At 36.5% G+C, this 25,809-nt stretch overlaps 1 protein-coding gene across 43 annotated transcripts in view; it reads left to right on the top strand.

The window, feature by feature from the left end:
• The window catches only part of MBD5 (methyl-CpG binding domain protein 5), a 444,773-nt gene that overhangs the window by 113,295 nt on the left and 305,669 nt on the right, over positions 1-25,809 (top strand). Inside the window, exon 3 of one of the 43 annotated variants that reach the window (XM_064287183.1) lies at positions 1-25,809. This exon is cut by the window's left edge and continues 1,373 nt beyond it; it is cut by the window's right edge and continues 24,959 nt beyond it. The exons of the other annotated variants lie outside the window; for them this stretch is intronic. The gene's annotated coding sequence lies outside the window, so the exon portion shown is untranslated. 43 annotated transcript variants of the gene reach the window in all.

The following is a 25,809-nucleotide window of genomic DNA, read 5'->3' as shown; positions in this document are numbered from 1 at the left end:
GTTTTATATTTTCTCAACGATACACCTTGTTGTTGATTTTATTTTCATCACTTGGCCTGCACATTAGATGACATATTCCATTTGAAAATTTTAATAAATTTATGCTGTTATTTTCATTCCTAATCTTTTGTTTTCTGCTTCTTTTCTATAGGTTCTAATTTTTGTTAGGGCCATAGTGGCTCAGTGGTTAAGCATTTGGCTGATAACCAAAGGTTTGCACTTCAACTCCACCACCCAGTCCTTGGAAACCCTATGGGGCAGTTCTACTCTGACCTAAAGGATCACTATGAGTCGAAATCAACTCCATAGCAAGGGGTTTAGTTTGGTTTTTTTTTTGTATACAACATAGCTTTTTTAGCTGTGAGGTTTCTAAATATATTTTGTTGACATTTCTTCTGTTCCCTGAATTATATCCGTTTCTCCAAGTTCATTGTTTATCTGTCTGTGATTTAAATCCTGTCTTTCAGAATTTTTTTTTTCTCTTGATCCTAAATTATGTTATAAGCAGAACTTGTTAACTGGAGAGCGTTACTGAGAGTTGAATGAGTAGCAAGCATTCAGTCAAATGTCCTATCTAAAGCTATTTACTTTGGGCAGTTCAGATTATGCAGAGAGGAATTTTCCAGTCTCTTGCCTCTGAAATAAAAGCCTGGATGACAGCATCCTGGGAGACTGTCAAGTAAAGGGATTAAAATACTTAATCACACTTTTTAAACAAGGAACCTTAGCCCACTGTCAGCTTTTCCTGGCATCTCTGAATCCAAGACCTCTCTAGTTCGGCCTCTCTAGAGAATAAAACTTCAGTTATCTGCAGTTCTATAATTTCTGGGCATATTCTTTTAACTTTTTTATATGATTTTTTTTTTAATTGTGCTTTAAGTGGAAGTTTACAGTTCAAGTTAGTTTCTCATACAAAAATTAATACACACATTGTCATGTGACCCTAGCTGCACGCCCTATAATGTGACAGCGCACTCCTCCCTTCCACCCTGGATTTCCCATGTCCATTCAACCAACTCCTGTCTCTTTTTGCCTTCTCATCTCACCTCTGGGCAGGAGATGCCCATTTAGTCTTCCGTATCTACTTGAACTAAGAGGCATTCTCTTCATGAGTATCATTTAATCTAATCTTTGTCTGAAGAGTTGGCTTCAAGAATGGTTTCAGTTCTGGACCAGTAGAGAGTCGGAGGGCCATGCCTTCCCTCCAGTCTGAGACCATTAAGTCTGGTCTTTTTACTAGAATTTTAATTCTGCACACCACTTTTCCCCTGCTCCATCAGAGACTCTGTTGTGTTCCCTGTCAGGACAGTCATTGGTAAGAGCCGGAACGATTTAGTTCTTCTGGTCTCAGGTTGATAGAGTCCCTGGTTTATGTGGCCCTTTCTTCCTCTTGGGCTAATATTTTCCTTGAGCCTTAGGCGTTCTTCATTCTCCTTGCTCCAGGTGGGTTGGGACCAGTTGATATATCTTAGATGGCTGCTTGCTAGCTTTTAAGGCCTCACCAAAATGGGATGCGAAACATTTTCTTAATAAACTTTGTTATGCCGGTTGACCTAGATGTCCCCAAAAACTGTGGTCCCCGGACTTGGGCCCCTGCTACTCTGTCCTTCAAAGTTTTTGGCTGTATTCAGGAAACTTCTTAGCTTTTGGTTTAGTCCAGTTGTGCTGACTTCCCCTGTATTGTGTGTTGTCCTTCTCTTCACTTAATATGATTCTTGTCTACTGGCTAGTTAGTGAATTCCATTCTCCTTCCCTCCCCACCCTCAAAACCATCAAAGAATGCTTTCTTCTATGTTTCAAACTTTTCTTGAGTTCTTATAATAGTGGTCTCATACAATATTTGACCTTCTGCAACTAATTTCACTTAGCATGCATGCCTTCCAGATTCATCCGTGTTATGAGATGTTTCACGGATTCATCATTGTTCTTTATCGTGGCATAGTATTCCATTGTGTGAATATACCGTAATTTTTATCCATTTGTCCATTGATGGGCGTCTAAGTTGTTTCCATCTTTTTGCTGTTGTGAACAGTGCTGCAATGCACATGAGTATGCATATATCTATTCGTTTGACGACTCTTATTTCTCTAGGATATATTCCAAGGAGTAGGATTACTGGATCATATGGTAGTTCTATTTCTACCCTTTTAAGGAAGTGTCAAATCAATTTCCAAAGTGGTTGTACCATTTTACATTCCCACCAGCAGTGTATAAGTGTTCCAGTTTCTTCACAACCTCTCCCACATTTATTATTTTGTGTTTTTTGGATTAATGCTAGTCTTGTTGGGGTGAGATTGTCTCTCACTGAAGTTTTCATTTGCATTTCTCTAATGGCTAATGAATAGAAATAGAAAATCACTTTTATTTGCAACAATTATTCTGTTCATCGATTCAACTGATGCTGAAATTATTGAGTGAAAGACTGTTCGGGAACAGGATATTCACATGGTCTTAATGTATCATGCCACAGATTACTTATTAATTAGAAAGGAAAAGATACCTTTAAAATGGAGAAATCTGAGAGAGATCATCTTATCCAAATGATTAAACTTCACATCACTAGTAAAGGACAATCTGATATCATGTGTCTCCCAATATGATTCACTTCAGAAGGACAAGCCGCCACTTTTTGTTGTATTCTTGCCAATAATGTTTAAATTAAATCGAATTATGAGAAATTAACCAGACACATTCAAATTGAGGGACAATCTGCAAAAGAACTGGCCTGAACTCTTCTAAAAAGTCAGTGATGTGAAAAATTAAACAAGGCTGAAGATTTGCTCTAGGATAAAAGGAAACTAAGATTTATTGGATCCTGATTTTGGGGAAGGGGGGGGAATAGTAATAACAAAAGATTATCTAGGGAACTTTGAGGGCAAATGGCAAAATGCAAATATGAATTATGAATTTTATCATATTAATATCAATGTTGAATTTCCTGAATGTGATTATTGTATCATCACTATTATGTAGGAGAATATCACTGAAGTTTTTATGGGTGAAGTGCTCAGTGTGTATAACTAGCTCTTAAGTCATTCAGTAAAATAAATTATTTCCATCCACTCACATATACACACACAGAGGCACATACTCAGGAGAGGAGAATTGCAAATGTGGCAAGAAGTAAAAGGTGAATGGGTGCTTTAAGGGAGTACTCTTATTAGAACTTAGATTAGGAAATTTTTCAAAGTAAGAACTTGGAAAAAGTGAAATACATTTTGTAATTCTCATATATAATATCTTAAGACTTAAATTCAGCTACCATATACCTAAAGCTATATCCCTGTAATTTCTCTGTTTTATTGCATATTTTCTCAGCCTGTACAAGAAATTGTATATGTGACTGTGTGCACATACACACATGCATTTGTGAAAATCTTTGAGGTCTCTACACAAATTTCCCAAGGACTCTCCTGTGCGTATGTATGTTCTGTTGGTGGTTTTGCTCTGTCATAAATATCCTGAACTAAATTTTTTTTTCTTTTTTTTTAGAAATGCTACTGTTAACTTTTCCTGAAATCTTTTCCTAAAATGGCCTCACAAACCTTTGTACCAAATATTTTCTGCTTGGTGAAAAACGAATGTCTTTATGAAGTTTTAACACTTTGCAAAATAAAATAAGCATGAGGGATTGTCACATGAACCTCTTTGCAGTTCATGGTTTTTTATGCTTAATAAAAATAGATTCTTAAGTGCTATTTCTTCTCCTAACAAATTTATAATTTTTAAATATATATTGTTGAGTCATTATCTACTTTTCTTTTACCTACTTAGCTACCCAATTATATGTAAATTTAATTTTTTATTTAAATCCAGTTCCCATCATATTCCATTACGGCTTGTCAGTCACATTTGGTCAATTACAGTGATGAAGTTGAAAAATAAAAATCTTCCAATCTGAACTCAAAAATCCTAAGAGGCCCAACTCTGCTACTGAAGAGCTGTAAAACTCAGGCATCGGTTTGATCATGTAAATGTATGAGTCTGTTTGGTCATCTAAAAATTTTATTATACCACATACCCAAATAAGAATCACTGATATTACTCTAACATACAGTGGGTCTCCCGTGCTCCTCTGTTACTGCGTGGTTTTTACAGCTGTTCTCACCCAGGCTATAGCTAAAAGCTTGCTCCTTTCAGCACATAAATTTTCTCCAGCTCTAACATTTGAGGAGGGCTGGGGTTGAGCAATGACCTACAGCTTCTTCTTAAACTTTACAGTAATCCATTCAGTGATGTAGTGATTGATGATTTCCTTTTGCTCATGAAGTTTATCTCTCATTGAATACCAGGTTCATTGTATTTCATCTGCTAGGAATATTACCTTTTTGAAATAATACTTATATTTATAGTACCTGCTCACAAACTTGTACTATTAATGTTTTTGGCATTTACCATTAATGCCTTCTAACCTGTCTAAATGTTGACATCCCCAGTTTTGTCAGACGACTGGAGAGTAAACCAAAAAACCAAACCCAGTGCCATCGAGTTGATTGCGACTCATAGCAGCCCTATAGGACAGAGTAGACTGAACTGGACTGGAGGTTAGAGGAGCTTAAAATGACATGGGTAGAGAAGCCATTACAATACTTCGCCTGTTCCAAAGGACTGTGGGTAGCCTCAATATACTTCATACTGTGATAAACAGCCAATTTTCAGCATGGAATTTGGGTGCTAATAAGTAGGACAGGAAGGTAAGACTGGATTAATAAGTGATGTGCTCATTCCTTTGCTTTTATATACCCCATTTTTTCTCTTTGTGACTAATTTGAAGAGTAGTATTATGTATACCATGTGGTAAACTTAACATAGCATTTTGATTCTTTTTCTGTTTTTTAAATTAATTTTGTTATAAAATAATATTTGTTTTCATTTTAGAAAATATAGAAGAAGGCAATAAAAATCATATGTTAATTTCAGCCTCCAGCAATAATTTGCTGTCTCAATCTTTCTCTTCAGGGATTTTTATTTTTCAAATAAGTTCATATTGTATATGCCATTTTGGTACCTGAGTTTTTTCATTAACATTATATCGTGAACATCTTTCTAGATTATTTAATTGCTTTCTCCACTATTATTTTATATGGCTGTATAGTATTGTGCAGCTATTCAATGAGTTAAAAGTTTCCTATTGTTGATCTCAGTTTTTTATTATTGTATTAGTACTCTAAAAACATCGATAAACCTTTGGGTAGAATTTCTTTTAAATAAAAAATATAATTGCAAAATAAAAGAGGATTCAAAAATTTTTAATTTTTATACATAATCTTAAACTGCTTTTTCATGAGTACGCTATACTGAAATAGCTTAATATACCATTTAGAAAAAACCGGTAAGGAAAATGGCTGGTTTAAATACTATGAGAACTCCAGATAATCTCTTAACAAGCTATGAAGTTGGTAGCCTAAAGGCTTGGAGGTGAAAATAAGTTACAAAGTTACTTTCTGCTATCCTTAGGAATAATGGATAATATCATTATGAGTTTCAAAAGTTATGTTTAAATAACAGCACAGGGCATTTTACCAATATGTTAAAGCTATGATCTAATACTGTTGTACAAGTTGCTTTTTCTTTTTTAATTTAGTAACATATTGTTAACATCTTCCCATATTACTACATATAGATTCACCTTACTCTTTTTCATTTCTCCATGATATTCCATGGTATGAATGTACTATATTCTAGTAAATAAATTCCCTATTGATAATCATTTAGATTGTTTCCTTTTCTTCTCAGTCACAAATGGTGGCACATTGAATGTCTTGTACAGACATCCACATGCTTTGTTATTTCCATAAAATAAATAAAATGATTCCATAAAAAATAAAGAATGATTCCATAGAGTTCTATAAAATAAATAGATCTGCAGTGATGGAATTGCTTTATGTTGGTCATTGGTAGAAGGCAATGATAAGACTTGGAGCTCCAATATTAGAGCTCAAATCCAGCCTCCACTACTTTCCAACTTTGGTGAGCTGATTGACCTTACTAAAAAATTAAGATAATCATAAAACCCACTTAGTAGAATTGCTGCGTTCTATATTCTAATGAGAAAGTTGACATAAAACAGTTACTACGTACCTGTTGCACGTGACACATACTAAGTGCTGAAACCCCAAAGCGTCTGTCAGTTTGTCGTACTGTAGGGGCTTGCATGTTGCTGTGATATGCCACTGGTATTCAGATACCAGCAGGGTCACCCATGGAGGACAGGTTTCAGCTGAGCTTCCAGACTAAAACAGACTAGGTAGAAGGACCCGGCAGTCTACTTCTGAAAAGCATTAGCCAGTGAAAACCTTATGGATAGCAGCGGAACATTGTCTGATATAGTGCTGGAAGATGAGCCCCCCAGGTTGGAAGGCACTCAAAAAATGACTCCAAGTAGAGTCCACCTTAATGATGTGGATGGAGTAAAGCTTTCGGACCTTCATTCGCTGAAGTGGCACGACTCACAATGAGAAGAAACAGCTGCAAAGATCCATTAATAATTGGAACCTGAAATGTACAAAGTATGAATCTAGGAAAACTGGAAATCATCAAAAATGAAATGGAACACATAAACATCGATATCCTAGACATTAGTGAGCTGAAATGGACTGGTATCGGCCATTTTAAATTGGACAATCATGTAGTCTACTATGCTGGGAATGACAACTTGAAGAGGAATGGTGTTGCATTCATTGTCAAAACGAATGTTTCAAGATCTACGCTGAAGTACAATGCTGTCAGTGATAGGATAATATCCATACGCCTACGAGGAAGACCAGTTAATACGACTATTACTCAAATTTACACACCAAACACTAGGGCCAAAAATGAAGAAATACACGACTTTTATCAGCTGCTGCTATCTGAAATTGATCAAACATGCAATCAAGATGCATTGATAATTACTGGTGATTGGAATGCGAAAGTTGGAAACGAAGGAGGATCTGTAGTTGGAAAATATGGCCTTGGTGATAGAAACAATGCCGGAGATTGAATGATAGAATTTGGCAAGACCAACGACTTCTTCATTGCAAATACCTTCTTTCACCAACATAAACGGCGACTATACACATGGACCTCACCAGATGGAATGCGGAAATCAAATTGACTGCATCTGTGGAAAGAGACGAAGAAAAAGCTCAGTATCATCAGTCAGAACAAGGCCAGGAGCCGACTGTGGAACAGACCATCAATTGCTCATATTCAGGTTCCAGCTGAAACTGAAGAAAATCAGAGCAAGTCCACAGGAGCCAAAATATGACCTTGAGTACATCCTACCTGAATTTAGAGACCATCTGAAGAATAGATTTGACGCATTGAACACTAGTGACCGCAGACCAGATGAGTTGTGGAATGACATCAAGGATATCATCCATGAAGAAAGCAAGAGGTCATCAAAAAGACAGGAAAGAAAGAAAAGAACAAGATGGATGTCAGAGGAGACTCTGAAACTTGCTCTTGAGCGTCGAGCAGCTAAAGCAAAAGGAATAATTGATTAAGTAAAAGAACTGAACAGAAGATTTCAAAGGGCGTCTTGAGAAGGCAAAGTATTATAATGACATGTGCAAAGAGGTGGAGATAGAAAACCAAAAGGGAAGAACACGCTCGGCATTTCTCAAGCTGAAAGAACTGAAGAAAAAATTCAAGCCTTGAGTTGCAATAGTGAAGAATTCTATGAAGATATTAAACGACACAGGAAGCATCTAAAGAAGATGGAAGGAATACACAGAGTCATTATACCAAAAAGAATTAGTCAATGTTCAACCATTTCAAGAGGTGGCATATGATCAGGAACCAATGGTAATGAAGGAAGAAGTCCAAGCTGCTCTGAAGGCATTGGCGAAAAACAAGGCTCCAGGAATTGCTGGGATAGCAATTGAGATGTTTCAACAAGCAGATGCAGCACTGGCGGTGCTCACTCGTCTATGCCAAGAAATATGGAAGACAGCTTCCTGGCCAACCGACTGGAAGAGATCCATATTTATGCCTATTCCCAAGAAAGGTGATCCAACCAAATGTGGAAATTATAGAACAATAACATTAATATAACATGCAAGCAAAATTTTGGTGAAGATCATTCAAAAACGACTGCAGCAGTATATCGACAGGGAACTGCCAGAAATTCAGGCTGGTTTCAGAAGAGGATGTGGAACCAGGGATATCATTGCTGATGTCAGAAGGATCCTGGCTGAAAGCAGAGAATACCAGAAGGATGTTTAATTGTATTTTATTGACTATGCAAAGGCATTTGACTGTGTGGATCATAACAAACTATGGATAACACTGCAAAGAATGGGAATTCCAGAACACTTCATTGTGCTCATGAGGAACCTTTACATAGATCAAGAGGCAGTTGTTTGGACAGAACAAGGGGATACTAATTGGTTTAAAGTCAGGAAAGGTGTGCCTCAGGATTGTATTCTTTCACCATACCTATTCAATCTGTATGCTGAGCAAATAATCCGAGAAGCTGGACTATATGAAGAAGAACGGGGCATCAGGATTGGAGGAAGACTCATTAACAACCTGCGTTATCCACATGACACAACCTTTCTTGCTGAAAGTGAAGAGGACTTGAAGCACTTACTAATGAAGATCAAAGACCACAGCCTTCAGTATGGATTGCACCTCAACATAAAGAAAACCAAAATCCTCCCAACTGGACCAATGAGCGCCATCACAATAAACGGAGAAACGATTGAAGTTGTCAAGGATTTCATTTTACTCGGATCCACAACGAACAGCCATGGAAGCAGCAGTCAAGAAATCAAAAGACGCACTGCATTAGGTAAATCTGCTGCAAAGGACCTCTTTAAAGTGTTGAAGAGCAAAGATGTCACCTTGAGGACTAAGGTGCGCCTGACCCAAGCCATGGTATTTTCAATTGCATCATATGCATGTGAAAGCTGGACAACGAATAAGGAAGACCGAAGAAGAACCGATGCCTTTGAATTGTGGTGTTGGCAAAGAATATTGAATATACCATGGAATGCCAAAAGAATGAACAAATCTGTCTTAGAAGAAGTACAACCAGGATCCCCTTTAGAAGCAAGGATGGCGAGACTGCGTCTTACATACTTTGGACATGTTGTCAGGAGGGATCAGTCCCTGGAGGAGGACATCACACTTGGCAGAGTACAGGGTCAGCCGAAAAGAGGAAGACCCTCAACGAGGTGAATTGACACAGTGGCTGCAACAATGAGCTCAAGCATAACAATTGTAAGGCTGGCTCAGGACCAGGCAGTGTTTTGTTCTGTTGTGCACAGGGTCACTGTGAGTCAGAACTGACTCGAGGGTACCTAACAACAAGTGCTAAAATATTCACTATTCTTACAGATTTCCTTCTTTAGTGAATTTGTTTCTTGTGTTCAGTTTTCTTTTGGATAATTTGTCTTTCATACTGATTTATAGGAGGATTTTTTTATATTAAGAATATTTATTATTCTCTTTTATACCTTTTAAATATTTTCGTAACATATCTGTTATTTTGCTTTATGGTGTTTTTTCCTGTATTTTAATTTTACATTTTTGTTTAGTCAAATGTATCTGTCTTTTATTTTATGGTATCTGGCTTTTGTGTGGAGCCCTGATGGTATAATAGTTAATAGCTTGGCTGGTAACCAAAAGGTCAGCAGTTCAAATCCACCAGCCACTCCTTGGAAACCCTGTTGGGCAGTTCTACTTCACCCTGTAGGGTTGCTATGAGTTGAAATAGACTCATCGGCGATGGATTTGGTTTTTGATTTTGGCTTTTGCATCATGCCAGGAAAGAAAATCACTACCCCAAGATTATGAAATTATCTTCCTGTGTTTAGTTCTAGAGATTTTATCATTTTTATTTCCTACGTGTAAGTATTTATTTATATCTTTAATGTGACAAACATTGCTCCCGCCTCCCCCGCCCAGGGACATATGGGAAATTCTAGGGTCCTTTTTGATTATTACCAGGATTGAGAAGGCACTACTGGCATTCAGTGGTCAGAGCCAGGGATGTCTGCCATACTGCTGCAATGCTAGGGATAGTCCCTCAACAAAGAATTCCAGAGTTCTGCTTGGCAGATCTTACTGTTGCTTTCTGCCAGCGACTAACATATGAAAAGTAAGCATCAAAGAATTATAATAAAAATAACTATGGGATTCATCCGTTGCTTCTCAGATTAGCTGACTTTAAAAATAATGATAATACCTCAGCATGGGTAGACATTATAAATTTCAGGTAACAAGGTTAGGTATGTACGTTAGCGCAACTTATTTTGTTTTATTGTTTACTGTCCCTTTTCATGGTAGTATGATTCTGTTTTGTTGAAAACAAAGTTAGAAATTTTCAGTCTTACCTCCTGTTTTTTGCATTACATCTCTTTGGATGCTACTTGCGCTGTTTGCTGTGATTGGTCACCTAGACCTTTCTCTTTTCAGCTGCCGATTTTACTTTTATACTGGTAATCCTTTAGTTCAGGCCTTTACCATGTATCACAATGGTCAAATAAGTCATTCCTTATTATTTTATACATTTTCATTTAATATAGGTAAGAGTAAGATGATAGAGTTTGAGTTTATATCTTCTACTGATGTTTTTTTAAGAATAGTACTACAAAGATTGATAAAGACATAGCATATAAATAATTTCCCATAAGTTTCATATCTGTCAGTTTTTTAAAAAGAAAATACCACAAAAGTAGCTGGGGTAAAAAAAAAAAAAAGACTTTTCTAGAATATGAAAGCATCTTTGGAGATTATGATAAAAAGGTAGATATCTGTAGCTTCTATGGCATTTCTGTAGCAAGTGCAGAAATGGATTTCTTACTGCTGTTTCTTATTTGCTTTTCAGTTTAAAAAATGGAGTTTCTTCAAAGGGCTAAGATATAGCCCTAGTTTGTAGCATTTTGGGGGTTATGTTTTATCTAACGATAGAACTTACAATACTTAGAACAACGGATGAATTACATCACTTTCATTCAGATAATTTTCCACATTCTTGTTCTGTAAGCTAGAACTTGCATAGAAGCTAGAGAGAAAGTGGTTTTTCATAGTTGCTAGTCTGGGTTTTAGTTCAAGACATACCCATATAATTTTTTTTAATAATTTATTTTTCTTCTTGTTGAGAGTATGCACAGAACGTAAACCAATTAAACAATTTCTACATGTACAATTCAGTGACATTGATTACATTCTTCAAGTTGTGCAGCCATTCTCACCCTCTTTTTCTGAATTGTTCCTCCCCCATTAACATAAACTCATTGTCCCCTAAGTTTCCTATCTACTCTTTCAAGTTGCTGTTGTCAGTTTGATCCCTGTAGATAGTTCTTTAAAAGAGCACCATGCTCAAGGCAGACATTCTTTCCTGATTAAGCTAAATTGTTGTTTGGTTTAAAGAAGACTTCAGGGGATATTTTTAGTTTAAGGTTTAAAGATTATCTCAGGGAAATAGTTTCATCAATCCTCAATGGCTCCAGAAAGTCTGAATTCCATGAGAATTTGAAATTCTTTTCCACATTTTTCCCCTTTTGTTAAGGATTCTTCTATAGAATCTTTGATGGAAATATTCAGTTATGGTAGCTGGCACCATTCAGTTCTTCTGGCCTTATGTCAAAGGAGGCAGTTGCCGATGGAGGCAATTAGCCGTGCATTTTGTTTCCTTCTATTCCTGACTATCCTTCTTCCTCTGTTGACATATCTATGTATTCTTGAAAGCCAGATGAACAAAGCGTAAAGTTAACATGGTCTTTAATAATTAAAGCAACTAACCAGAACACACACCTGGATGGAGAAGTAATTAAGCCTCTGTACATAAAGGAACACCTGTATTTAAACCACCACTGTTGCTGCCACCACCATCATTATCATCGTTGTCATCATATCTCTTAAGTACCTAATCTGGCAGGCACTAGTCTCAGGGCTTTTTATGGGTTATCTCATTTAATTCTCGAAAGAACCAAGTAAGGTAGATATTATTATCCTCATTTTTCAGATGTGGAAACTGAGGCAGAGAGCATCTAAGTAACTTGCTCAGGGCCTCATAGCTAGGAAAAAAAAAATTCACACAGAGACACAGAGTGAGTAAAAAGCCCATACTGATACTGCATCTTCAATAAACGTTTAGGGTCTGCTGTAGCACGTGGAAAAAAGTGTTGACTAAAAATAGATTTCTTTCGCAAGTAGTTTATGTAAGGTAAAAACATGACGTTTAAATTATTCTTTAACACTTTTATTGAGATATAATTCATATACCCTATAACTTACCCATTTAAAGTGTACAATTCATTAATTTTAGTATGTTCACAGTTGTGCAACAATCACCACAAATCAATTTTCAAATGTTTTCATAGCCCCAAAAAGAAACCCTGTACCCGTTAGTAGTCATTCCCCACTCTTCCTTACCCCTACGTCAGCTGTGTGCAATCACTAATCTGTTCTCTGTCTCTATAGATTTGCCTATCCTTGACATTTCATACAAATATGTATGAATATGTAATCTTTTGTCACTGGCTTTAATTTAGCATAATGTTTTCAAGGTACATCCATGTTATAGCATTTATCACAATGTCATTCCTTTTTATTGACATAATATTTCATTGTGTGGATATACCACATTTTGTTTATCCATTCATCCACTGGTGAACATTTAGGCTGTTTCTACTTTTTGCTATTTTGAATAATAGTGCTATGAATATAGCACCCAAGACTTTTTGTGCACATGTTTTCTTTTCTCGTGGGTATATACCCAGGGGTGGAATTGCTGGATAATTAATATTTGAAGAACTGCCAAACTCTTTTCCAAAGCTGCTGCACCATTTCACATCTCACCAGCAACATACAAGGGTTCCAGTCTTTTTTTTTATCATGTTTTGAGTGAAAGTTTATAAATCAAGTCAGTCTCTCATGCAAAAATTTATAGACACCTTGCTTTGTACTCCTAGTTGCTCTTCCCCTAATGAGACAGCACACTTTTCTCTACCCTGAATTCCTTGTGTTCATTCAGCCAGCTCCTGTCCCCCTCTGCATTCTCATCTCCCCTCCAGACAGGAGCTGCCCACATGGTCTCATGTGTCTACTTGAGCCAAGAAGCTCACGCCTCACCAGTATAATTTTCTATCTTATAGTTCAGTCCAGTGCCTGTCTGAAGACTTGGCTTTGGGAATGGTTCCAGTCTTGGGCTAACAGAAGGTCTGGGAACTGTGACCTCCAGGGTCCTTCTAGTCTTATACCATTAAGTCTGGTCTTTTAATGAGAATTTGAGGGGTGCATTCCACTGCTCTCCTGCTCCATCAGGGATTTTCTGTTGTGTTCCCTGTCAGGGCAGTCATTGGTTGTAGCCGGGCACCATCTACTTCTGGTCTCAGGCTGATGGAGTCTCTGATCTATGTGGCCCTTTCTGTCTCTTGAGCTTCTAAGAGTCTTTGGTGTTCATCATTCCCGTTTGCTCCAGGCGGGTTGAGACCAATTGATGTATCTTAGATAGCCACTTGCAAGCATTTAAGACCCCAGATGCCACTCACCAAAGTGGGATGCAGAATGTTTTCTTAATACATTTTGTTAGTCAGTTGGCCTAGATGTCCCCTGAAACCATGGTCCCCAGACCCCCGCCCCTGCTACTCTGGCCTTCGAAGCGTTCAGTTTATTCAGGAAACTTCTTTTCTTTTGGTTTAGTCCAGTTGTGCTGACCTCTCCTATATTGTATGTTGTCTTTCTCTTCACTTAAAATAGTTCTTGTCTACTATCTAATTAGTAAATACCCCCTCCCTCATGCCCTCCCCACCTCTGTAACCATTTGAGAATATTTTCTTCTGTGTTTAAACTATTTCTTGAGTTCTTATAATGGTGGTCTCATAAAATATTTGTCCTTTTGCAACTAATTTCACTCAGCGTAATCCCTTCCAGATTCCTCAGTGTTATGAGGTGTTTCATGGATTCATCATTGTTCTTTATCCATGCGTAGTATTCCGTCATGTGAATATACCATAATTTATTTACCCACTCATCTGTTGATGGGCACCTTGGTTGCTTCCATCTTTTTGCTATTGTAAACAGTGCTGCAGTGAACATGGGTGTGCATATGTCTGTTCATGTAAAGGCTCTTATTTCTCTAGGATAAATTCCAAGGGGTGGGATTCCAGATCGTATGGTAGTTCTCTATTCCCAGCTTTTTAAGGAAGCACCAAATCGATTTCCAGAGGGTTCCAGTCTTGACATATCCTCTCCAACACTTGTTATTGTCTGTCTTTTTTTATTTTGCTGTCCTAGTAAAATGTGAAGTGGTATCTTATTGTGGTTTTAAGTTGCATTTTCCTAATGTGTAGTGATGTCTAGCTTATGCTCATTGGCCATTATTATATCTTCCTTGGAGAAATGTTTATTCAGATATTTTTACCCACTTTTTTAATTGAGTTTTCTTTTTGGAGTTCTGGTGGCACAGTAGTTGAGAGATCAGCTGCTAACCAAAAGGTCAGCAGTTTGAATCCACCAGCCGCTGCTTGTAAATACTATGGAGCAGCTCTACTGTGTCCTATAAGGTTGCTGTGAGTCGGAATCAACTCAACGGCAATGGGTTTGGTTTATTTATTTTTTTAGTAAGTTATAAAAGTTCTGTATATATTCCAGATACAAGTCCCTGTCAGATACATGATTTGCAATTATTTTTTTGCCTACACTGTGGGTTGTCTTTTCACTTTCTTAATTGTATCCTTTGCAGCACAAAAGTTCTGTATTTGATGAAGTCTATTTTATTATTTTTTCTTTTGTCTCTTGTGCTTTTGGTATTTTATCCAGGAATGCTTTACCTAACCCCGAGGTCACAAAGATTTACTCTTATGGTTTAGGAGTTTTATAGATTTAGCTCTTACATTTAGGTCTATGATCTGTTTGGAACTAAAACTTGTGCAAAGAAGTTTTATTCTTTTGCATGTGGACATCTAGTTGGCCTAGTGCTGTTTGTTGAAAAGATTGTTCTTTCCCCCATTTAATGATCATAGAACCCTTGTCAAAAATAAATTAATCATAAATGTAAGGGTTTATTTGTTGACTTTCAGTTCTGTTTCATTGAGCTATATGTATATCCTTATGCCAGTACCACACAGTCTTAATTACTGTAGCTTTGTAGCAAGCCTTGAATTGGTAAGTATGAGTCTTCTAACTTTGTTCTTCCTTTTCAAGATTGTGTTGGGTATTCGTGATTTTGCATATGGATTTTAGCATGAGCTTGTCAATTTCTGTAAAATCACCAACTGAATTTGCATTAAATTTGTAGGTCAATTTGGGGAATCTTGTCATTTTAACAATATTAAGTCTTCTGATTCATAAGCATGGGATGTATTTCCATTTATTTAGGTCTTCTTTAATTTCTTTCAACAATGTTTTATAGTGTTCAAAGTACTCATCTTGCACTTTTTTTTAAATATTCATAAGTGTTTTCTTTTTTATGCTATTGTAAATGGAATCGTTTCCTTGAGATTTCAGATTGTTTATTGCTGGTATATTGAAGTACAGTTGGTTTCCTATGTTGATCCTGTATTCTGCAACCTGCTGAGCTTGTTTATTAGTTCTGATAGTTGTTCTGCAGATTCCTGAGTGTTTTCCATATACAGGATCATGTCATCTGCTAATGGGGAGAGTTTTACTTCTTACATTCCAATCTTGGTATCTTTTTTGTTTTTTTCTCTGCCGAATTCCTTTCCCTACCATCACCAGTACAGTGTTGAAGAGAACTGGTGAAAGTGGACATCCTCGTCTTGTTCCTGATCTTAGGGGAAAAGCGTTCGGTCTTTCTTGTTTAAGTATAACGTTGTTAATTCCCATCAAGTCGATTCTGACTCACGGCCACCCCATGTTGTTAGCTGTGGCTTTTTTATAGATGCTTTTTATCAGGCTGAGGAAGTTCCTGTCTGTACCTTGTTTATTGAGTGTGATGTTTAAATTATACAATTAAAAACACATAATACTGCATTTTTCCACTGGATTCAACATTTCGAATTTTAGAATCTACATCATACAGAAATTGCAGTAAGTAAAATACCCTTCCATTATATTAGCAGCATGGTCTGGTGCTTCTACTGTCTGCCTATATGAACTTGGGCAGCTTTAGCTTCTGTGCAGTTGAATTTCATCATTTATAAAATAAAGTTTGACATTAGTGCCTACATCGTAGAACTTTATAGAGATTAATCTGTTTACAAGTAAAAGCGTTTTGACCCACTGTAAATGCTAATATGTCTTAGTTTTTATTAAAATATGTATAATTTATGCATGAGTTATCCCAGCATATTTTTTCACACATACGGTTTATTTAGAAAGGCATTGTTTTAAGGAAATCACATATTTTTATTCGAAGGTTTATTAAATTTCTTGGTGTTTTATGATACATAAATTGGTTATAATATTCAAGTAAACTTGTCTATGGCTACATATCTAAAATCAGGTAATAGAAGACTCAAAAATCCTTGTTCAGTTGTTGGAAAGTTTTTAAGTTCATGTTGTTTGTATCTATGCCTTGCCTATTCCTATAGATGACTTCAGTTCTTCAGATCCTGTTTTAAAAAGTTTGAGAGGCATCTTCCTGATTTTGATAATTTTAACTAAGCTACTTCCTAAGAGGACATGAATTAGTAGCTATGAAAAGCAACAAACATATCTAGCCATTAGGGACTAGATCATTAAGGATATCCCAAAATTTAAAGAAGTAAGTTTCTGGCCTTTTTATATCAGAGTAAAAAAAAATTATATAGTATTCCGAGAATTCCTTTGAATTTTTATTGAAAGAGAGAAAGGAGACAGATATAATGTTTTCTTATTGTTATGAGTTAGACATATAGATATGAGAAGTTTCAAAATGAAATCCTTTGGATTTCTTTGGAATCAGCGATGGGATTATCAATTTCAACATGTTGATTTTCTTGCATTTTTGGATAACCATTGCATGTGATTTATCCTCATCCTATAGAACTTGAATACCATTTTTAAATCTTTCTTTTTACTGTCCGGAAAAAGTAGGTTTGAATGACCCCACATACACTTTTGATAAAAATTAATTTTGCACAAGCAACCATTAGAACACAATTGCTAATCAATCCAAACCAAATCCAGTGCCATCAAGTCGATTCCGACTCATAGCGACCCTATTAGACAGGGTAGAACTGCCCCATAGAGTTTCCAAGGAGCACCTGGCAGATCCGAACTGCTGACCCTTTGGTTAGCAGCCATAGCACTTAGCCACTATGCCACCAGGGTTTCCCAATTGCTAATAGCTAGGTAAAATAATACAAGGGGCCAGAGCACCAAAAATACTTACCTCAAACTCTTGGATTAAAGTAATTCCCTTTCTCCTTAGGCCCTCACTAATTTTATTGACTCTTAAGATAGATTTCTAGTTGTCTAATACCCAAATGTTTAAAAGCAATACCTGAATATATTTATTTATATAGAAGTATTTTAATAGAAAAGAGATGACTTTCATTAAGAGAGGAATCTAAAAAAATGAGACACAAAATAATACTGTGACCAAAAAACCAAACCCACTGCCGTCGAGTCGATTCCGACTCATAGCAACCCAATGGGACAGGGTAGCCCCATAGAGTTTCCAAGGAGCACCTGGTGGATTTGAACTGCTGACCTCTTGGTTAGCAGCCATAGCACTTAACCACCATGCCACCAGGGTTTCCAATACTGTGACAGTTTATCAAAATAGATGGATTGGAATTAAATAAAGTTAAAAATATTACTTGACGTGTATCATATATTTTAGAATGCTTTTCTTCAAAAGATGTACTTTTTTAAAGATTTTTGATGTTTGAAAAGTAAATATCAGCTAATTACAAAATTAGTTAACACTTCATTTCCAAAAAACTGCATAAATGAGATCTTTTATTCTCTTAACTGTTCCCTCAGCTTTGCTTGATAAAATAACAGATAAAATGGTATCCATTCATTAAGCTGTTTTTTGCCTGTATTCGGTAAACTGTGTTAGACTCAAAATGCCAAATAAACAGTCAATAATGCTAAAAGTAGATGTGAAATCAGGCTTTGTAAATTGTAAAGTAATATGGTGGTGTAGCGGTTAAGTACTATGGCTGCCAACCAAGAGGTCGGCAGTTCAAATCCACTAGGCGCTCCTTGGAAACTCTGTGGGGCAGTTCTATTCTGTCCTCTAGGGTCGCTGTGAGTCAGAATCAACTTGACAGCAGTGGGTACACAGAGGTTTATTTGTGGCAGTTTTCATCACCTTCAGGGCTACATCTTGCTTTATTTTTACTGTTGCTTTTTTTTTTAAGGTACATAGGCTATCTGTATGAACTGAATATGGGAGGTCATACGTAAGTCAAGGGAATGGCGTAGTCAAAAGCAGAGAGGACTAAGGATAGAGAGATGGTGGTGGGTAGTGGATTGTTGAGTGGGATGTAGTGAGAGCAGAGATTATGCAACTTGGTGTTCTCATCAAGCACTGCTCTTCTCAAGTTTTATCTTAAATCCTAATTTTTTTTTAAGTCTCTTCTTTATCACATATGTTGGCACATAATAAGTACTTAATAAATATTTGTGGAATTATTAAAAACTGAGGAGTGTGAACCTTATTCTATAGTAGTGGGAAACCTTTCAAAGTTTCAAGCTAAGAGTGTCAGCTAAATAGACTTATGTTTTTGGAAAATGAGTTTGATATGAATTAACATGGGGAGTTTAGAAACAAGGAGTTTAGAAGGCTATTATAAAACAAGTGAGAGATGTATGCAAGTTATGGGACCTTAAAAAGAAGGGAAAATGTTAGAAACTATGGGTATAAATTCAGTAGTGTTTGGTGACTGGTGATTGGCTAGATTAGGAGGCTTCTAAAAAGAATAAGAGCCTGAAGTGATTCTGAGGTTTCTAGTATGAAAGTTTATGGTTTCATTAACCCATATGTGGAACAAATATCAAAGTAAGACTGGGGATTAATAAGATGTATTGTGTTTTGAATATGTTCATTGCACATTGACAATGCGATATCTACTTGGAAATATCCACCAGACTACTGGAAATAGTCCTGTACTATTCACAAATGAGAGGTTGGTCTAAGGGAAAGAATCTAAATAGATCCGAGTTGACGCAGTTAAAATAGATGAAGTCCCTAAGGGAGGTGTCTGTGCAGGGAGAAGACTGCTGAGAACAGAAACTTGGGGGACATGTATGTAAAGTTGGGCAGTAGAAGAGAACATTTAGAAAGCCAAGAACTCTGAAGAGTGAAAGATCAGACAAGGCAAAGGACAGATTAGGAAGAAAGCGTTGATAATGCCTTCAGTTATGACAATTAACATGAATGTGCAATTGTCCATGGTGTTTTTTTAAGAAACTAATTTCAAGAGCAATATGTGTGTTTTAAAAAATTTACTGAGTTTAAGAAGATAGTGAAAATTAAGTGCTTATTGAGAATTCTTCTTTTGGCTCAAAAGGTGTATTTATTTCATTTTATGTAAGTGCTTATAAGCTATGTTTCTAATTTACATACATTATAAAAATAGAATAGTGGCAAACATCTTGTTTTTGCCTTTTTCTAATCCATTCTTCATAGTGCAACCATAATCATCTTTCTAAAAGGTGAATGTGATCATGAAAAACATGTAATGAACTATATAAATTCTTATGCTATTCCTTGCTATTCCTTCTGCTTGAAATACTCTTCCTGATAGTCTCTGCCTTCTAATTCAGTACTCATCTTTAATGTCATCTTGGAAGCCTATCTTCATCCTCAAAGGTGCTTCCAGCATAGCCCAATAGCCTGTGTGTTTAACTCCTTTTAATTCTTATCACATTATACACCTACTTATCATTTACCAACTATCTTGTTATCCAACATTCAATATTTACGACAATAAAAAAAAAATCTACATTCTGACTATTCTGCACATTAACGATGTACGACTGGCAGTTAATGAATGCCAAAGTGCAAGGTGAGAGTAACTCTGGCTGTGATGGGTAAGGTTATGTGTCAGCTTGCCTGGGCCATGACTCTCAGTGGTTTGACAGTTGTGTAATGATGTGATTTGGCAGTTATATAATTACGTTGTTGTCCTCCATTTTGTGATCAGATGTGGTCATCCTCCACTTCACATAATGTCGATTCTCACATAATGACCTGCTCTTTGGAATATGACTGTATCAATAAGGGAGGAGTGTACTGAAGGTGCCTTATTTTTCTGTCTCTTTCACAGTCTAGGACTGTGTAGCCAACAAAAGGGGCATGGCTGTCATTTAATAGACTCAGTGAGAATGAATGAATGATAGTGTAAAATGTTTTCAGAATTTTTCTAAGTAATTTTTAAACATTGGCTATAAATTTTTTTTGGTGTGCTGAAAAGGAAAGTAAAAAAAATAAATTATACAGCTATGCGACACTACCTTAGAAGGAAATGAAAAATGTACTGGTAGTACAAGAGAATGCTTTCTTCTCTCTTTGGCCGTTTTAAGAGGAAGCAATAACTAAAATAAAGATGTGTCCAAGAAGTCTATTAACTAGCCAGCCAGAACATTGAGAATTGTAGGTCAAAAGTAGGTACCTTTAAAAGAAAATGTGCTAGAGATTTTGGATGAAGAAGTATAATTTTGGTTATTAGGTGACTAAATATGGCCTTCCATACATGATAACCGTAATGTTCATGCTAGCTGTCACTACTGTATATAAACCAAAAAAACCAAACCTATTGCCGTCAAGTAATTTCCAACTCATAGCAATCCTATAGGACTGAGAAGAACTGCCCCGTAGAGTTTCCAAGAGGTGGCTGGTGGATTAGAACTTCCTGTTGGTTAGGAGCGGAGCTCTTAACCACTGTGCCCCCAGGGCCCCTCACCATATATAGTGAGTGCTTTCTCCTGTTTCCCTCCTATACTCCCCACACACACCAAAAAGAAAAAACTAACAAAGCTATCTTTTGTACTTAGTTTCTCAGGCTGCGATAGTATATGAATTAGGGTGTAAAGAAGAGGCCTCTAACCTGGGCTATTTTAATAATGGAAGCAATGATAATACCGTCTTTTTCTCCCTAGATTCTTACACTTAAGTTGTAGTTGGAAGTCCCTGTTCCAACAGGATGGATAGTAGACACATGTACAACACACACCTTACTCAAGGAGGCATGTCAGAATGCACTTAATTGAGAGACAGAGTCTAATTCACACTATAAGGCTATCTTGAATTTTCCTTAAACTGTTTTGCAGACTTTGGTATATAATATTAGTAACAACTTACTTGTGATACCCTAATTTAGAAACACTTCTTTAAAAAGCATGTCTTCATATCTTACTTTACTGATTCTTACAATAGTCCTGTACTTTTTGGTAGACTAGGTCTTGGTATTCTGAAGGCCAGTAACAAGTAGTTGCCCAAGGACCCACATAAAGAAATTAAGTTTTCCGCTGGACACCCTTTTAACGCAGTATTAAAGTCACTCCTGAGGTTCACCCTTCAGCCAAAGATTAGACAGGCCCATAAAACAAACAATAATACACGTAGCTTAACCGTGTATATGAGACTTAATGGGCACACCAGCCCAAGGACAAGGACAAGAAGGCAGTAGAAGACAGGAAAACTGGACAGATGGAAATGGGGAACCCAAGGTCAAGAAGGGTAGAGTGTTGACACGTGGTAGGGTTGGCAACCAGTGTCACAAAACAGTATGCGTGTTGTTGCATGAGAAGCTAAGGTGCTTTGTAAACCTTCACCTAAAGCACAATTTTTTTTAAATCCTTAAAAAAAGAAATTAAGTTTCTTGCTCTGTAGGCTGGACCTTTTTCCTTCATGCCATATTGCTATGTAATGGACTAAAAAAGATAATCAGCACAAAAAAGTTATGCATAAATTTTCATATAGATGTATTTATATATACACATATACACACATGCATACGTTACATTTATACATACGCATACACACACACACACAACATGCCTGTGTTAGCAGTGAGTTACTCTTTAAATATTTGAAACATACTCTACCAGCAAATATCTAAAGCTTCATTTCCACTTCTGTCTTAGTAAAATGTTAATTAAAATGAATGAGTTTTCATGTGCCTAACATGTTTGCACTTATCCTTATTTATTATGCCAGTTTCCTTTCTATTTAAGAAAACATCTGGCATCTGATCAAATGTTCCTATCAGCACAACTGTAATGTTACTTAAACTTTAGTGCAAAGTTTTGATCTCTAAAAGTTTAAGCTTTACCTCTATTTAAGGCTACCAATTTGAAATTGCTTTTTTGTCATTTTTATAAAGATCTCTAAAATGCCTTCACCCTTTTACCCATTCAACTTGAATTTTAAAGATTTTTCACACTCCAGAAAAATTAAAAGCAGCAAAGACATGTTAGCAGTCCTGACCAGGAAAATGGAACACAGGTTATGTCTGAGGAAAGCTTAAGGGACTACTAATCCAAACTAATCTCTCAGGTCTAAATGTCTAAAAAGATAGCCTCAGTGGAAATACAGCTAACAGTGTACCATAGTGACATAGTATACCATAATGATTGTCACTGTATTAGAAGTGTCACTGAGCATTATTTTTAAAAAATGAATATTTTGTTGGTAATAAAGTTTGGGAATATGGCAAATGATAATGTTGAATTTTGAGGGAAGAATTCACTAGTTCTAAATGTACTTGCCTTTTTCGTGGCCGTAAACTACAATAATTGATAATTCAGGCATCACAAGTAAGTTTTACTGAATAAGTTAATAGGCAAAGACAGAATTTGGTACTCAGGTTTGATTTATCATTGTATATTTTTACTATGGGCTAGAATTGACTCAGCAATAGCGGGTTTGGTTTTTTGGTTTTTATGGGCCTTAATTTTTACTTTCAGTACTAACTTCCATATATTAAAAAAAAAAAAAAATAGAATACTTAAAAATAATTTAACAACATTCTAAAATTTTGACTACCTCCTGTAATTGACACTTGCAGATTTTCTAATTAATAAGATTTTTCTATTGTTGAAATGTTTGTGATTCAAATACCATTTTCGTATTTAAGTAACTTCATAACGTGGCAAACAATATTAGTGGCTTCTGTACACCTTAAAACAATTGCATTATAGAACCGTGGATCTAGAAGCAAACAAAGTCTCTGAATATTTGGGGAAATAATAGCTTCAAAGCCCATCCATTTTGCCCTAAAAGAGAGGAGTATTACCATCCTTATTTTGAGGAAAAAAAAAAAAAAGTTAATACAAATTTTACTGTAACTGATTAAATAACATCAGTCTTCTGGTTTCTTCTGACAGTTCTCAATTTTTCCTTCATAGTAGATTACAGACACTGTACTTCTAGAAGCTGACATAGTATAGCAATGACACTGTGCACCTCAAGTGCCTTTGGAGTGTCATTCTTTTATAACAGTACAGCAAGTGATGAACTAGGTCACTAACACTATGCAAAATTATTTTTTAAATGTTTACTATGGCAGTGACATTTCTGTTTGTTATCATACCATCACCTACAAACAAGTGTCTAGAAAATCTTTACCCAATTTAAAACTTTCCTTTGAGATGGTCTAACTTAAAATATAACCTATGTGACATAAACAGAATTCATTCTGGGAGCACAGGGAACCTGTCTCACAAACCATTAAAATTACCATACCAAAGAGGTTCTACTGACTCCTGATCAAGAGAGACTTACTGTTGTTGCTACTGGTGTTGTTACTGTGTGCTGTCAAATTGGTTCTGACTTATATCGACCCTGTGTACAACAGAATGGAACACTGCCACGTCCTGCGCCACCCTCACAGTCATTGCTATACTTGAGCCCATTGCTGCAGCCACTGTGTCAATCCATCTTGTTGAGGGTCTTCTTTTTCACTGACCCTCTGCTTACCAAGCATAATGCCCTTCTCCAGCAACTGATCCTTCCTGATAACATGTGCAAAGTACCTGAGACAAGTCTCCTTATCCTCACTTCAAAGGAGTATTCTGGCTGTACTTCTTCCAAGACAGATTTGTTGGTTCTTCTGGCAGTCCATGGTATATTCAATATTCTTTGCCATCACCATAATTCAAAGGCATCTATTCTTCTTCAGTCTTCTTTATTCATTGTCCAGCTTTTGCATGCATATAAGGCGATTAAAAATACCATGGCTTGGGTCGAGCGCACCTTAGTCCTTAAAGTGACATCTTTGCTTTTTAACACTTTAAAGAGGCCTTTTGCAGCACATTTGCCCAGTGCAATGTGTCTTGATTTCTTGACTGCTGCTTCCACGAGCATTGATTGTGAATCCAAGTAAAATTAAATCCTCAAAAACCTCAGTCTTTTCTCTGTTTATCACAACGTTGCTTACTGGTCCATTGTGAGGATCTTTGTTTTCTTCATCTTAAAGTATGATCCATACTAAACACTGTGGTTTTTAATCTTCATCAGTAAGTGCTTCAAGTCTTCTTCACTTTCAGCAAGTGGGGTTGTGTCATCTGCATAACGCAGGTTGTTAATGAGTCTTCCTCCAATCATGATACTGCACTCTTCTTCATATAGTCCAGTTTTTCAGATTATTTGCTCAGCATACAGATTGAATTAAGTATGGTGAAAGGATACAACCCAGACGCATACGTGTCCTGACTTTAAACCACACAGTATCCCCTTCTTCTGTTTGAAGAGCTGTCTCTTGGTCTATGTACAGGTTCCTCATGAGCACAATTAAGCCTTCTGGAATTCCCATTCTTTGCATAGAGAGACATACATGTGTATGAAGACACTGTGGAAGGAGAAAGCACTGATGTTAAATAGGAATCTCCAATCAAACTTGCCAAATTGCAAGACTGTATCTGCTTTCCAGCTGCTTCTCATATAGCATGCTCCAGCATAAGCAGCAGCAGGGATTTACTCATTTAATGATGGCTAATAATTCTCCTGGGCAAGGCTAGGGAGCTAATATAAAATATATTGAGAAAGCTGACCGAAGTTGCTTAGACCCAAAATAGTTTAGACACTTAATAAGTGAATCTTCACTTACCTGAAAACTGCATTCATTCATAGCATCTCATTTCTGGGTAATAAGAGATGAAAGAGGGGCTCTTTATGATAAGAAGTACCATAGAGGTTATTTAAGAGGACTTATTTTGTTGCTGTTTTTGTAAAAAGGAATTATCAGTCAAGTTATATTATCAGTTACAGTAACTGCAGTGATCACTTGGCCCTATTCTAAAATAGAAATTAATTAGGACTTACGAGTTGACAAAACTGCTCATAGACTCTGAGCTTTTTGAGTTTAGGGGGATGTCTTGGTCATTTTTATACTTCCGACAGGTAGATACACTGCATGGCGTGTAATAAGTGTTCCATAAATCTTGAGTGAATAAACAAATGAATGGCCTTGGTATGTAAGTCAGACAGAAATTCTATTTTAACTTAGTTTTATGCGTATTTTACTTCTACTATTCAAAAACCAAGCCCATTGACGTCAAGTTGATTCTGACTCATAGCTACCCTATGGGACAGAGTAGAACTGCCCCATAGGGTTTCCAAGGAGTGGCTGGTGGATTCAAACTGCTGACCTTTTGGTTAGCAGCCAAGCTCTTAACCACTGCACCACCAGGGCTCCATTTCTGCTATAGCTACCAAATTATAAAGGACTATTTGTAGATCCTTACAAGTGAGTTTCTTAAAAATGGAGTTCTTAGGCTTACGTCCCAATAGTTCTAGGGTAAGGCTCAGGAATTCACATGATAATTAGCACCCTGGGCGTTATCATACAGATGCTAGGCAAATCATACTGAGGAGCACTACCCAAACCCCAACTCACACCTAAACTACCAGAATGATTCTCTTTTCTTTTTCCAACTCAGATAAAATCATATCTTTCTTTTTAAAATATAATATTG

This window comes from Loxodonta africana, chromosome 6 (assembly GCF_030014295.1).
Source record: "Loxodonta africana isolate mLoxAfr1 chromosome 6, mLoxAfr1.hap2, whole genome shotgun sequence".
Classification (NCBI taxonomy): domain Eukaryota; kingdom Metazoa; phylum Chordata; class Mammalia; order Proboscidea; family Elephantidae; genus Loxodonta; species Loxodonta africana.
The sequence above is the reverse complement of the archived record's forward strand: the minus strand, read 5'-3'. Positions and strand labels throughout refer to the sequence as shown.